This window comes from Rhineura floridana, chromosome 4 (assembly GCF_030035675.1).
Source record: "Rhineura floridana isolate rRhiFlo1 chromosome 4, rRhiFlo1.hap2, whole genome shotgun sequence".
Taxonomy (NCBI): domain Eukaryota; kingdom Metazoa; phylum Chordata; class Lepidosauria; order Squamata; family Rhineuridae; genus Rhineura; species Rhineura floridana.
The window spans coordinates 187235198-187249424 of NC_084483.1; the positions used below are offsets into that span (position 1 = coordinate 187235198).

General features: G+C 43.0%; 1 long non-coding RNA gene across 1 annotated transcript in view; it reads left to right on the forward strand.

Moving 5' to 3' along the window:
- The first annotated feature begins 321 nt into the window (after nucleotides 1-321).
- Nucleotides 322-14227, forward strand: part of LOC133383917 (uncharacterized) — a 66803-nt gene continuing 52897 nt past the window's right edge. Inside the window, exon 1 of the long non-coding RNA XR_009762429.1 lies at nucleotides 322-516. This is a non-coding gene — a long non-coding RNA (uncharacterized LOC133383917). The remainder of the gene's footprint in view (nucleotides 517-14227) is intronic.

Below are 14227 nucleotides of genomic sequence, written 5' to 3' on the forward strand. Positions count from 1 at the left end.
AAAAAAAAAAGGAGGGTGCAGAAAGATTTAGGGGAGGCGGTCCCCTGCCACCCCCCGGGCCTGAGCCGAGTGATGTAGGGTTCCTCTTGCAACCGCCCGACGAGGCACGCACGCTTTAGGCTGCCGGAGGAAGCGTGAGGAGTGAAAGATCTACACCACAGCATGTCATTAGACCCGAGAAAGAAGCTTCCTGTTTCCTTTTTTTTTTTTTTTTTGCTTTTCTTTTCACACAAAATTTGAAATCAGCCGGTAACGTGACCCACCCGCCGCACCAATGATCTGGGCAGAGAACTCCCCGTTTCATTTCTGGCGCCCGTTACAAATGCGGAGTTGTACTGCCTTACCGGCTGCACACGTGGAAGGAGGAGGCGGCTGCAGATCTTGCAGAGCCGTCCTCCCCCCGCCGCCGCCTCCTTCTTTAATATTTTAAAGCTAAACCGAAGATAGATGGAACCTGACGGCTAACCTCAGTAAGCTGATGAGAACCAAGAAACCCCTGGGCGTGAAGCTACGTGGGTAAGAGGCAACTCCCCGCTCTCCGGGAGCAGCTTTTAAAACGACATTTGGACAACACCTGTCTGCGTTCTCCTCAGCGGGCTTTGACCCAAGCCAGTGGCTGGTGCTTTGGACGGGGAGCCCCCTAAAGCTCGTTTGATAGGCTGCAGTGGAAATAATCCCTGGGAATGTGTCTATGTATGTGAGGAGGAGCTCCCACATCTCTTCTGTAAACTGCCCTGTGCTTTGATTTCCGGGGGGGGGGGGGACACGCCTCTGTCTGATTGGAAAACCTTTCCCCCTAATTTCCAATGGACGGAGTATATTTATTCAGTTGAGAGAGAGAAACACACTCTGTACCTGCGCCGGAGCACTTCTTACTTCAGGTGTTCCAACCTTGAGCTATGGCTTTGATAACAGATACTATTCAGCCCTCTCCTGGTCTGTATACATAATTTACAAAAGCTGCAATCCAATACATGTCTACTCAGAAGTAAGCTTCATTTCTGGGACTTACTCTGAGGAAAGTGTATATTGGATTGCAGCCAAAGTTATCAGTTATTTGACCAGTAATGTAGGTTGAAGTCTTGTTCAATAAATTGGCTAGGATAAGGAGGACTAGTAACTTTGTGGCATTCAAAAGGTTGCTGTTGTTTTAGTGCTTTACAGCTATGGAATAGGCGTCACGTGCAGAAATATTGTTTTCTATTGAACAATGCTATGGCTGTATCGGTTTGAGTGTTGGACTACGACCTGGGAGACCAGGGTTCGAATCCCCACACAGCCATGAAGCTCACTGGGTGACCTTGGGCCAGTCACTGCCTCAGAGGAAGGCAATGGTAAACCCCCTCTGAATACTATGAAAACCCTATTCATAGGGTCACCATAAGTCGGAATCGACTTGGAGGCAGTCCATTTTCATAATAATGATGGTGAGAACATCCCCCACTCCTGGGAGCAGGGCTGTAGTAGAGCAGCCCGAAAGAGAGTATGGAGTGAGATTCTGAACTGGAAGAGTTTGATCAAGAAAATTATTGGAAAGTGATTTCTGTTTGCGGATAAGAGAAAAATCAACTCATTTGAAATGTGGTGTTGGAGGAGAGCTTTGCAGATACCATGGACCGTGAAAAAGACAAATAAGTGGGTGTTAGAACAAATTAAACCAGAACTATCACTAGAAGCTAAAATTATTAAACTCAGGCTATCATACTTTGGACACATCATGAGAAGACATGATTCATTAGAAAAGATAATAATGCTGGGAAAAACAGAAGGGAGTAGAAAAAGAGGAAGGCCAAACAAGAGATAGATTGATTCCATAAAGGAAGCCACAGACCTGAACTTACAAGATCTGAACAGGGTGGTTCATGACAGATGCTCTTGGAGGTTACTGATTCATAGGGTCGCCATAAGTCGCAGTCGACTTGGAGGCACATAACAACAACAAAGGCACCTGCTGAGAATCAGTATGTGTGTCTCATCTGTGTGTTTTTTAAATTAAGTTTGTTCAATAGTTTTGTTTTTGTAGATTTTTAAGTTGTAAATTGCATTGTGAGGGCTTATCCTAAAAGGCCGGATAGACATCTATTTAGAAAGAAAGAAAGAAAGAAAGAAAGAAAGAAAGAAAGAAAGAAAGAAAGAAAGAAAGAAAGAAAGAAAGAAATGCCTTAACCAAAGGGAAGCTTCTGTGCTAGACAGAGAGAATAGGGTTTTACTAGAATGCCAAGTATCTTTCTTGTTTTAAAGAAGCAACAACAAGCAACCCTGGCAAAATGCATCATAACAGGTGGAGTGTGTACAGAAGATGTATTCCAAGCTCCCATGAGGTATAAAGCATCTCAAGCCATTCAGTGGCATGGATGGGGGGCAAATTTTGCCCTCACTGGAATAATTCTGTCAACCTTGGTGTTTTATTTTTCCCTATAGGAATGAGTAACAGCCCTTTACTTGTGTGGGGACAAGTAATGGGATGTACATTGGGACATCTTGGCGGTGACACGGGGGACTAAAAGTAGTCTCTGACCCACATCATTGTAAATTAAACCTGCACCTATCTGCATAGATTCCTCTGTGATTCTATTTCCTGGTCATGCTAACTGTACAGTATGTTGGTAACTGGCTTTGATAGCTGGCTACTTAGCAAGCTAGAATCAATATTTCTCGCTATAAGAACGTAAGAAGAGCCCTGCTGGGTCAGACCAAAGGCCTATCCAGTCCAGCATTCTACAGTGACCATCTTGGTGCCTGGGGTGTAGTTAGCCAGTGTTTCAGGGGTCTTAGACCTCTTACACTTTTAGGAGCAGAGTCCCTATATCTCCAGCACTGAGGAGAGTCTTTTAACATGCTTCCTTGTGCCTTCATGATGACTGGAACCAATCAGAATGAAAGGAGGTGAGTCAGCCAATTAGAAGACTCTTCTTAGCAGCTAACACTCTCCCATTTCATGCTTATAGGCTCCTAGTGATATCTGTTGTTGTAGAAGAATTAGCAAGGATCTCATTCTCAGCCTAGCAGCAAAAAAGGGGGGCATGGCTGTGACTAACATGAAGGAACCCTGCACTTCTGAATTTGCTGCTACACTACTGCTTGGTGCATAGGGGAAGCCTGCAGGCAAGACATGAGGCAATAAGTCTCCATCACCACCACTGTTCTTCCCAGCAACTGGTATTCACAAGCATGCTGTCTCTGACACTAAAGGGAGTACACAGCCAGCAGAATAGCAGTTCTGATTTTTCTTAAATTAAGACTAACCCTAAACCCATTTATTTGGGAGTAATTCCCACTAACCTGAAAGGGATTTGCTTCTGAGTAAGCATGTGTGGATTGACACTGCGAGTCTGGAGGAAAATGTGAAAAGCTCAGGAACCAACATAGAAAGTTCAAAATAATTTAATTGCCATTTTCCTGGTGTTTCATGCTTAAGAAAGTTCAGAGGTGGCTAAATGTGTCTTGTCTTCAGATTGAGGTTTCCAGTCAATTTCCTGTACTGGGTGGCAGAGTGACTGACTGACCTAGCAACAGTTTATTTTCCGTATTTGTATTCAAGCCCTCCTCCAACATGATCAGCTGAGGCTGCCATGCAGGGAAGCTTATATCATTTTGTCCTCACAACAGTCCTGTGAGGAGGTTAGGCTGAACGTGTTTGACTGGACCGAAGTCAACTATTTGGTTCTGTGGTAAGCAGGAATTTACACTAGGATGTACCTGATCCATGACTTGCCTCTCCCTGTATTGTTGTCAATCAAGTTTTTCAAGCGCTGAATTGGCTATCTCAAAGCAGAGCAGAGAACCGGACCTTGGCTCTTATGTAAAATGATCACTGCAGAACAAACAAAAACGAAACATGAGGATTAAAAACAAAGCACATTTATTTATTTATTTTGCAAATGCTCCATTTTTCTGTTGTAGGTTTTGCAAAATCTGTGCAGGCTTCATATAAGACTAGCCAAGGGCTCTCCAGGCGTTTCACTTCTCTAGAAATGGAGGGGTGGAAGCAAAATAAATGTTACAGAACAATCGATATATAAATCTGCTCTTTGGCTTTAAAGCATGGCACTACAAAATGTCTTAAGACTGTAACCCGATACGCACTTACCTGGGAGTAAGTCCCATTGAACACAGTGGAGCTTACTTCTGAGTAGACACGTATTGGGTTGCTGCCTAAATCTGTTTTAATATGTTAGTACCTTACTGCTGATTTTTATTAAATTTTTATATTTTTAAAAAATATATATGTTTTTAACATGGTCTTTTTTTGGCAATTTTAATGCTTGCTTTATTTTTTTTTGTAAACTGCTTAGAGGTTCTATTTACAATCAAGTGGTATATACATTTTGTTAAAATAAAATAAATACTTTTGGATTTGGAAATATATCTGGGGCCATGAATGAGAAAGATAACAAGCTTGGGGCGTGAGCTATGAAGCCCTCTGCCTATGCAGCTGCCAATCAGAATAGTCAGTACTAGAGTAGGGTAACAAGGCAGCTTCAGACGTTCACAGTCTCTTTTCATATTTGTATTCTGCCCTTCCTCCCAGGTCAAGGCAGCATTTTTTCTTTACATGAACCTATGAAGTAGGCAAGATTGAAGGACAGTGACTTGCACAAAGCTTCAGAGCTGAACAGAGATTTGAACCTGAGTTTCTTAGCACTAAATCCTTGACTTTAGCCACTATACCACATTGATTCTCTGCTTTCAGCATGAGTCAAGTCTGCACTGGAACCTCAACTTTGGGAGAGTATAGCTGGTATTTTTTATTGTTCTAAGCCACAGTGAAATATATTAAATTTACAATACATGGCTGGTTGGTTTGAATCACTATGGTGTTTTACTGAATGAATTATTTGACTAGTTATTACTCTCTCATTATTACTCTGCCGGCTGAACATTACAAGGCTGCAGGCTTTCAGAGGTTCTTTCTGTTTGTATTCACCTTCTGAACTGTTTTGCTGGCATGGGATAGAGAGAGGTAGAAAGTTAAGAGGAAGGTAATTGGGGAATCTGCAAGCTCTCACATGGGAGATCATCCCTCCCACACTGTTATTTTCTCCTAGGAGTTGTACAGAGGGATGTCAATGCTTTAAGCAGGCATCACACCAATCCACATCCTCAGCTCAGACCTATTTGCATGCTCAGCAACCAAGGGGCAAAGACAGCCATGCTTTTTGGACCTGGAAGCAGATAGTCAAGTATGACTGTGGGCATGCAGAGGTTAGCAACAATCCCTCCACCTCAGCATATAAATATATAAGAACATAAGAACATAAGAAGAGCCTGCTGGATCAGGCCAGTGGCCCATCTAGTCCAGCATCCTGTTCTCACAGTGGCCAACCAGGTGCCTGGGGGAAGCCCACAAGCAGGACCCGAGTGCAAGAACACTCTCCCCTCCCGAGGCTTCCGGCAACTGGTTTTCAGAAGCATGCTGCCTCTGACTAGGGTGGCACAGCACAGCCATCACGGCTAGTAGCCATTGATAGCCCTGTCCTCCATGAATTTGTCTAATCTTCTTTTAAAGCTGTCCAAGCTGGTGGCCATTACTGCATCTTGTGGGAGCAAATTCCATAGTTTAACTATGCGCTGAGTAAAGAAGTACTTCCTTTTGTCTGTCCTGAATCTTCCAACATTCAGCTTCTTTGAATGTCCACGAGTTCTAGTATTATGAGAAAGGGAGAAGAACTTTTCTCTATCCACTTTCTCAATGCCATGCATAATTTTATACACTTCTATCATGTCTCCTCTGACCCGCCTTTTCTCTAAACTAAAAAGCCCCAAATGCTGCAACCTTTCCTCGTAAGGGAGTCGCTCCATCCCCTTGATCATTCTGCTTGCCCTCTTCTGAACCTTTTCCAACTCTATAATATCCTTTTTGAGATGAGGCGACCAGAACTGTACACAGTATTCCAAATGCGGCCGCACCATAGATTTATACAACGGCATGATGATATCGGCTGTTTTATTTTCAATACCTTTCCTAATTATCGCTAGCATGGAATTTGCCTTTTTTGCAGCTGCTGCACACTGGGTCGACATTTTCATCGTGCTGTCCACTACAACCCCGAGGTCTCTCTCCTGGTCGGTCACCGCCAGTTCAGACCCCATGAGCGTATATGTGAAATTAAGATTTTTTGCTCCAATATGCATAATTTTACACTTGTTTATATTGAATTGCATTTGCCATTTTTCCGCCCATTCACTCAGTTTGGAGAGATCTTTTTGGAGCTCTTCACAATCCCTTTTTGTTTTAACAACCCTGAACAATTTGGTGTCGTCAGCAAACATTTAGTGTCGTCAGCAAACCATATGACCATTTGTGACCACATTTCCATACACATTCCCACTATTTTTAGTGGGTGTATCATTAATACTTCATATGCTTTTTTATTGGGTAAACTTTAGTTATAGTCTGATGTTTTCTGTTATTATTATTATTATTATTACATTTTTGCTGCTACTGCTGAAATGTTAGCAAGCTTGTACATTTTGAGGTGATACAGACTGACAAATGTGTCAGTGAGTCAAAACCCTGGTCAGACCGATTTAAAACTATTCAGAGGGCAAGAATCTTAGTCATACCTCGAATACCTTATGACATCATCTAGTAAAGAAAATGGTGTTAAATATTCTTTTACATTGGAATTTGGAGCTGGTAAAGGCTGCACATGGACGTCAAAATTACTGTGGGGACATATCTTTCCCTCCTGTGGTTATAACCCTTGAACACCACATTTTGTGAAATCTCAGTGAATGAGCTGAGGAACTGAAGGGGGGGTACACTGGAGGCCAGTATAAACCTTGGTGTAACCCTCCCCTGACAAATGCATGAATATTCTGAGGTTTAAAACAACACTGGCACTAACTGCATCAATTCCTGGTGCTCTCTTAATGTGACCTCCACAAAGGGTTGGGTGGAGTGTGCGCACGCATGTTGTAAAAAACACCACCCTTACTACAACAAGAGGGTGATGTAGTAGTTAGAGTGTTGCAGTGAGACTTGGGAAATGGAGGTCCTAGTCCTTGCTTAGCCATGAAGCTCACTGGGTGGCCATGAGGCAGTCACTGGCTCTCAACCTAACCTACCTCACAGAGCTGTTGTGAGGTTAAAATTGGGAGAACCATGTACACCGCTTTGAGTACCATGGAGGAAAGGTGGCATATAAATGGAATGAATGAACGAATATAGAATAATATAATAGTAGAATTGGAAGGGGCCTATAAAACCACTGAGTCCAATCCTCTGCTCAGTGCAGGAATCCAAGTTAAGGCCACTTCCAGAACTGATACAGTCCTATTGATCTCATTTGGACACAAGTGCTGAAGGGTGAAGATAAGGTGTTGGGCCTAATTGAGCCTATCTGATTGCAGGAGGCTTGACTGGTTAGGGCCTACAGCTCTCTGTAGTGACAAAAACTTCCACAGCATACCTGATCAAAGGAAGGTAACTGGAAATCGTATAAAGTAAAGAAGAGAGCCAGGCTGTTGGGTTCACCACCCCCTTGAAGCATGATGGTGCACTCAAAACCTCGGCTTCCTCTGAAATTCTTCTTCCTCATTTCAGTCTGCACTGAAGGCACAAGCAGCAACAACAATGGAAAAGGCCTCAGGCCTCACCAGCGATTTGCATCTCTTTCTGGGTAGTTTTTAAATTCACCTTTTACATTTAGGATTGTAGTAGGGTTGCCAACTGACCAGAAACAAACTGCCTGGGCTGTTCTTGTGGCACTAACAAACGCTTGGGCTGTAGATACCCGCAGATGAAACTAATCCATGTTAGGTCAAACTGTTGTTAAAAGGCAGGGGAGTAAGTGGAGGGTAACAAATTGGCCATCCCAATTCCCTGGATGAGACCCTGAAAGGAATTCTATCTTAAAACCCTGAATAAAAGGGTCCATTTCATGAGGTGCAACTTCTCTCCCTCCTAGTGCTAGACCGTCACAGGAAAAGCTGAAACGTATAATTTCCTTTCTTCAAGGGACAGACTCTGGCAGCATTAGAGGCTGTTTCCTGCCCAGTATTATACCCCACTGTATTCCTACTATTTAATGTATTCCTACTGTTTAATGTGTATTTATTGTTTGTTTGTTTATTTGTATACTGTTTCATAGAATCATGGAATGGTAGAATTGGAACAGCCCTATAAGGCCATTGAGGCCAACCCCCTGCTAAATGCAAGAATCCAAGTTATAGTTTCCAAATTGCATGAAGTATTCGTTCCCTGCTATTCGGCACTGGTTAGGCCTCATCTTGAGTACTGCATCCAGTTCTGGACACTGCACTTTAAGAAAGATACAGACAAATTGGAACAGGTTCAGAGGAAGACAACAAGGATGATCAGGGAATTAGAAACAAAACCCTATGAGGACTGACTAAAAGAACTGGGCATGTTTAGCCTTGAGAAGAGAAGACTGAGGGGAGATATGATAGCACTCTTCAAGTACATGAAAGATTGCCACATAGAGGAGGGCCAGGATCTCTTCTTGATCGTCCCAGCGCACAGGACACAGAATAATGGGTTCAAGTTGCAGGAAACCAGATTTCGACTGAACTTCAGGAAAAACTTCCTGTTAGAGCAGTACAACAATGGAGTCAATACCTAGGGAGGTAGTGGGCCCTTCAACACTGGAGGCATTAAAGAGGCCTGAGACTGATCCTGTATCTTTAGGAGAAGAGAATGTCAGCGAAGTGCAGGTGTTCTTGCAACAGTGTAATGGGAAAAACCATTCTGTAACTTTAAAAGCTGTGCGGGGAGAAGGGAGAATTCCACCTTGTGTTTTTTCCCATTACAGTGTTGCAAAAACACCTGCACTTGGCTGACTTTCTCTTCTCCTAAGATACAAGCTCAGTCTCAGGCTCTGAACCTGACAACACTACTGGACAGGTACCTGTTGGGTATGCTTTAATTTGGATTCCTGCATTGAGCAAGGGGTTGGACTCAGTGGCCTTGTAGGCCCCTCCCAACTCTGTGATTCTATGATTTCTAGGTGGTAATTTAGTGACAACGGGGTGGATTTCTAGGTGTCATTCAGGGCACACAGATTATGCAGCGCCTACTTAGAAGGTACACACATTCTACTTAATTTATTTAACAAGAGATGCAACCATTTTAAAACAACAATATCATAAAATGTAGTAAGAATGTATTGCAAATACTACATCAAAATTCAGGAAAGGCAAACAGAACAGCAGATACTTCACCTGCTGGAATGAAAGCGTTTTCATTAGATGAACAAGGGTTGAAGGGAAAGGTTGACTAGTTGCAGTGGAATAGGGGAGAGCGACAAGTAAAAAGTGTAAGGTTGCCTTCTGTTTTTCACAAGAGGCTCAGATCAGGCAGAAAATCACTGCATCTCCATGGAGGGGAAACCTACATCTGTTGAATTTCTGTTTGTTAGATTTCTGCAGCTGCTGAAAGTCCAAAAATAGTGAAGAGGGAAAAGGCAGCTGAACTGTACTGTACCAAATTTGTCCTCTTGAGGCAGTTGGAACTACCGGCTACTAAGTGTCACACTGAGTTAAGCAGACACTGTAGGGCCCTTTAAGAAATCCAGTCTCTCAGATATTCTGTACTCCATTACAAAGGAATCACCAAAGCACATATATTCCATTCTTCTTTATATTCCATTCTCCACAGCCTTTGCCTGCTATACATTAATTCCCTTCTGTCTGTACACCTGGAGGTTGCATCTTGTCATGAACTGTGAGAAGTTTATAGGATCGTAGGAAGCTGCCTTATTCTGAGTCAGACCATCTAGCTCAGTCCTGCCATCTGGGGTAACCAACATGATGGCCTCCAGATGTTGCTGGACTCCAACTCCCATCAGTCCCAATCACCATGGCAAGGGGTCAGGGAGTCCAATAGCTTTTCTGGAGGGCTGACCCTTATCTGCATTGATTGGCAACATCTCGGTAGTCTTTTTCCAGGCCTCTTTGGAGATGCTAGAAATTGAACCTGGGACTTTTTGCATGCTTAGCATATGCTTTGCCAAGAGGAAATGATCCCTTCCCCATATGCTGACGGTGAGCTCTAGTTCCATAGACAAATGGCCAAAACAGACTTTGTATGCAACTTTCTTCAACATCAGGGCTAGCCCCAAAAAATGTTTCAATTGCAGCAAACAGCACCCTTCCTCTAGGCAAGATGCATAGGGCCTAGTGCACCTCATGCAGAAATCACACAAGCACCCTGTCCATTGTATTGAAAATATAAATAAAATAATATATTTTTTTGCCCTTTTATGATTCCTCAACTCAACCACCCGAGGCAGCTGTTTCATTCTGCCTAACAGTAGGGCTTGCCCTGGGAGGAGGCCTTCTTATTCCTAAAGGGTAGTATTCAATGCTGTTCCTACTCAGAGTAAGCCCATGGAAATTGATAGACATGACTAACTTAGGTTATTTATTTCAGTGGGTCTTCTCTGAGTAGGGCTTCGTTGAATACAACCTGAACTCTCCACATCAACCTCCTACAGGTTTGTTGCTCTATCTGCTACTAGCTTGATAAGGTACCACAGCAAATTGTTCTTGAACAAACAAGGGGAACCTAAGTAAGGTAAAGGATTTTAGTGGACCATTTCCCATAGATGACCATTGTCACCTTTGATGATTGTGATCTAAGTGACCTTTTCTCTCTAAGGTGCCTGACTTTGAAATTGATAACATTGTTGTCGGGATATCTATCACTGGGCAAACAGCAGTTTCAACTGCTCATGCAGGTTCCTACCTACTCAGCTATAACATGAAAAATAAGAAAGGCCATGAGAATATGTTTTGCATAAAGAGAGAGACATACACACTTGCACAGCCACACAGTTCAGTTTGCAAATAACGCTCACCCAAACCATAGCTAAGTGTGAATGCATGTAGGTCCTGTTGCCAATGTTGAAGTAAGATTCAGTTGGTGCCAGTCTCATGACCTTCTGAATGTGGGGTAGGGTTGCCAGGTCCATGGCCTGAGACCGATCCTGTATCTTTAGGAGAAGAGAAGGTCAGCCAAGTGCAGGTGTTCTTGCAACTCTGTAATGGGAAAAACCACAAGGTGGAATTCTCCCTCCCCCCTCCACAACTTTTAAAGATACGGAAGACCTCTTGGAGGCCGGGCCAAGTTGCAAGAACACCTGCATCTCCTAAAGATACAGGATCAGTCTCAGGCCAAGAACCTGGCAACCATAATGAGGGTAAGGGGGCACCATTTTGTCTGTTTCTGCAAGCAGCAAAATATCTTGGGCTAGTCCTGAGTAGAGTTCTGAGAGCATTGTTTTTAGCATCATTGTATTATTTGTCTGTTCATGCAGGGTTTCTTGCATGTTTTGAAAGATAATCATTTTTTCCCTTATAAATGCAAACAAAAATGTAAATGTACGGAAAAATAATCTATTTAGAACACAGATGGGTAACCCTTGTCCTAATTTCATCTGGCTGATGAGGTGAAGAAGGGAGTAGGTAACACACACACAGGAGAGGGGTGGCATAAAGAGAGAAAAGAGTGGCAGTCCAGAGAAATAAAATGGGGGCCACACAGCTTTAGTTATGTCCCCACCTGCTGCTGGTATGTGGCCCTCAACTGAAGAAAGGTTGTCCACCCCTGATTTTAGAACATCCCACAACTCTGTGCCAGGAGTGGAGAACCTCACGCCCAGGGGCCAAATGTGTCTGGCCTCAAGACTCTCTCTAGGCTGTGTCCATAGGATTCTTTTTTAAAAAAATGGCAATGGTATATAAATTATTTTAAAACATAAAGTATTCATTCCCCACAGCACACCCATCACTGGCCCTTCTCCTTTTGCTTGGCTAGAATGTGCCCTTGAGACTTGTGATAATGCTTCCTGCATGCATGGATGTAGGATGGAGAGATGTGTGTGTTGAAAAACCTCAGACTTTAGCATGGCTGAAATGTAGTCTACTGTGCAAAGGTAAGAGTCACATCCATTGCTCTACCCATGTCTGCCTCTGGTCTAGCCTCACCATCTACCACTGGCATGGAGCACCCAGAAGGTTCCACTTCAGGGAATGCAGCCCTTGGGCTGAAAAGTTTGCTGGTCCCTCCTCTGTACAAACTCTTTTCTAGTCGTTGACTCATTCAGGGGGGAGAAAAAAGCCATTTATACCCTTATAGCTTGTAAAAATGGTTGACTGTGGCTGTAGATTTTCCCCACCTCCAGTGAAAACCAAAAAAGCAACTTTAGGAGATTGCATAATCATTGTGCTCCATCGCATTATTAACAAGGCAATCTTCTTGCCAGTCAAATAGCAACTGTTTCAACAGCAAAGTAGAGCACTGGGTTAATCCTATGCTCTTTCATAACTTTCCTTGCTCATTTATCAACTGGACAGTGGGTGAAAAAGAAGTTTGAAAACCTAGTTGGTACTCATCAATAGCAACAGGTTTTGAAGTTAGTATAAGACAGAAGTCTACAAACTATGATTGGGCTTGGTAACCAAGCATTACTTTCTACAAGCCAGCTGAGAAGTACAGTCTCCTACCATGATGACACAACCATGGCTACATTTACATTGCACTTTTTTCCATTTCTCCAACGATTCCTTACCTCATAATTTCCGCATTTTATTTGATCTTTCGTATGACATAAAAGCCAGTTCCGGAAATCTAGTGGAATCTAGTGGAAGTTTATTTCCATGATAAATGATTGCAGAAATAATCAGTTGGCAAGCTTTGAAACCTAGAAAAACTGCAGGAGTTTTGCATTGGCTGCAGCTTCCGTGAGAGGCTGAGATGCAGTATCCCAGCATGCAATGTGTTCCTGCCCTTTAGGCTCACATCAATTCACCTGATGAAAATTGTGCCCATATTTCAGCATATAGGCACCTCATATGTGCATAATGGGTGGGCAATGGCAACAAATCCGTTGTTCCAGTATGAGTGAAATTTAGCGTGATATAATGCTATATCAGTCAAAAAGCCACAGCTCCTTAACACAACAGTGTAAAAAAGGAATGTTAGAAATCGGGACAGAAATGCTACCATTATAAACAGTTAAACTATCACAATAAAGCCCATGTCAGAATGCAGCCCATATGGCATGCATTTAGCAACACAGATATTGTCTGAAATTGATGAAATTATATAATTGAGGATTATATAATATAAGCCTCTGCCAATCAGATAAAGCAATGCTGGGCTGGATGGACAAATAAGGCAGCTTCCTGTGAATATGCCACTTTTTTCTTTTTAAGACCCTTCTTACACTCAGATATGTCAATAACTATTATTCATTTATTTATTATTTGATTTATATCGAACTCTTCCTCCCAGCAGGAGCCCAGGGCACCAAACCAAAGCACTAAAAACACTTTAAAACATCATAAAAACAGACCTTAAAATGCATTAAAACAAAACATTTTAAAAACATTTTTTTAAAAGCTTTGAAGCCATCTTAAAAAAAAATGTTTAAAAACATTGTTTTTTAAAAAAAGGTTTAAAAACATTAAAAAGCAATTCCAACACAGACACAGACTGGGATAAGGTCTCAACTTAAAAGGCTTGTTGAAAGAGGAAGGTCTTCAATAGGTGCTGAAAAAATAACAGAGATGGCACCTGTCTAATATTTAAGGGTAAGGAGTTCCACAGGGTAGGTACCGCCACACTAAAGGTCCACTTCCTATGTTGTGCAGAACAGACCTCCTGATAAGATGGTATCTGCAGGAGGCCCTCACCTGCAGAGCGCAGTGATCGACTGGATATATAAGGGGTAAGATGGTCTTTCAGGTATCCTGGTCCCAAGCTGTATAGGGCTTTGTAGACCAAAACTAGAACCTTGAACTTGGCCCAGTAGCAAATGTGCAGCCAGTGCAATTCTCTCAGGAGTGGGGTGACATGTTGGTGATACCTTGCCTCAGTGAGCAGTCTCGTTGCCGCATTTTGCACCAGCTGCAGCTGCCGGACCAACCTCAAGGGCAGCCCCACACAGAGCGCATTACAGTAATCCAGCCTGGAGGTTACCAGTGTGTGGACAACAATGGTCAGGCTATCCTGGTCCAGAAAAGGCCCAGCTGTCTTACCAACCGAAGCTGGTAAAAGGCACTCCTAGCCACTGAGGTCACCTGGGCCTCTAGCGACAAAGATGGATCCAGGAGTACCCCCAGACTACGGACCTGCTCTTTCAGAAGTAGTACGACCCCATCCAAAGCAGGGAACTGACCAATTATCTGAACTTGGGAATCACCAACCCATAGCGCCTCCGTCTTGCTAAGATTCAGACTCAGTTCATTGGCCCTCATC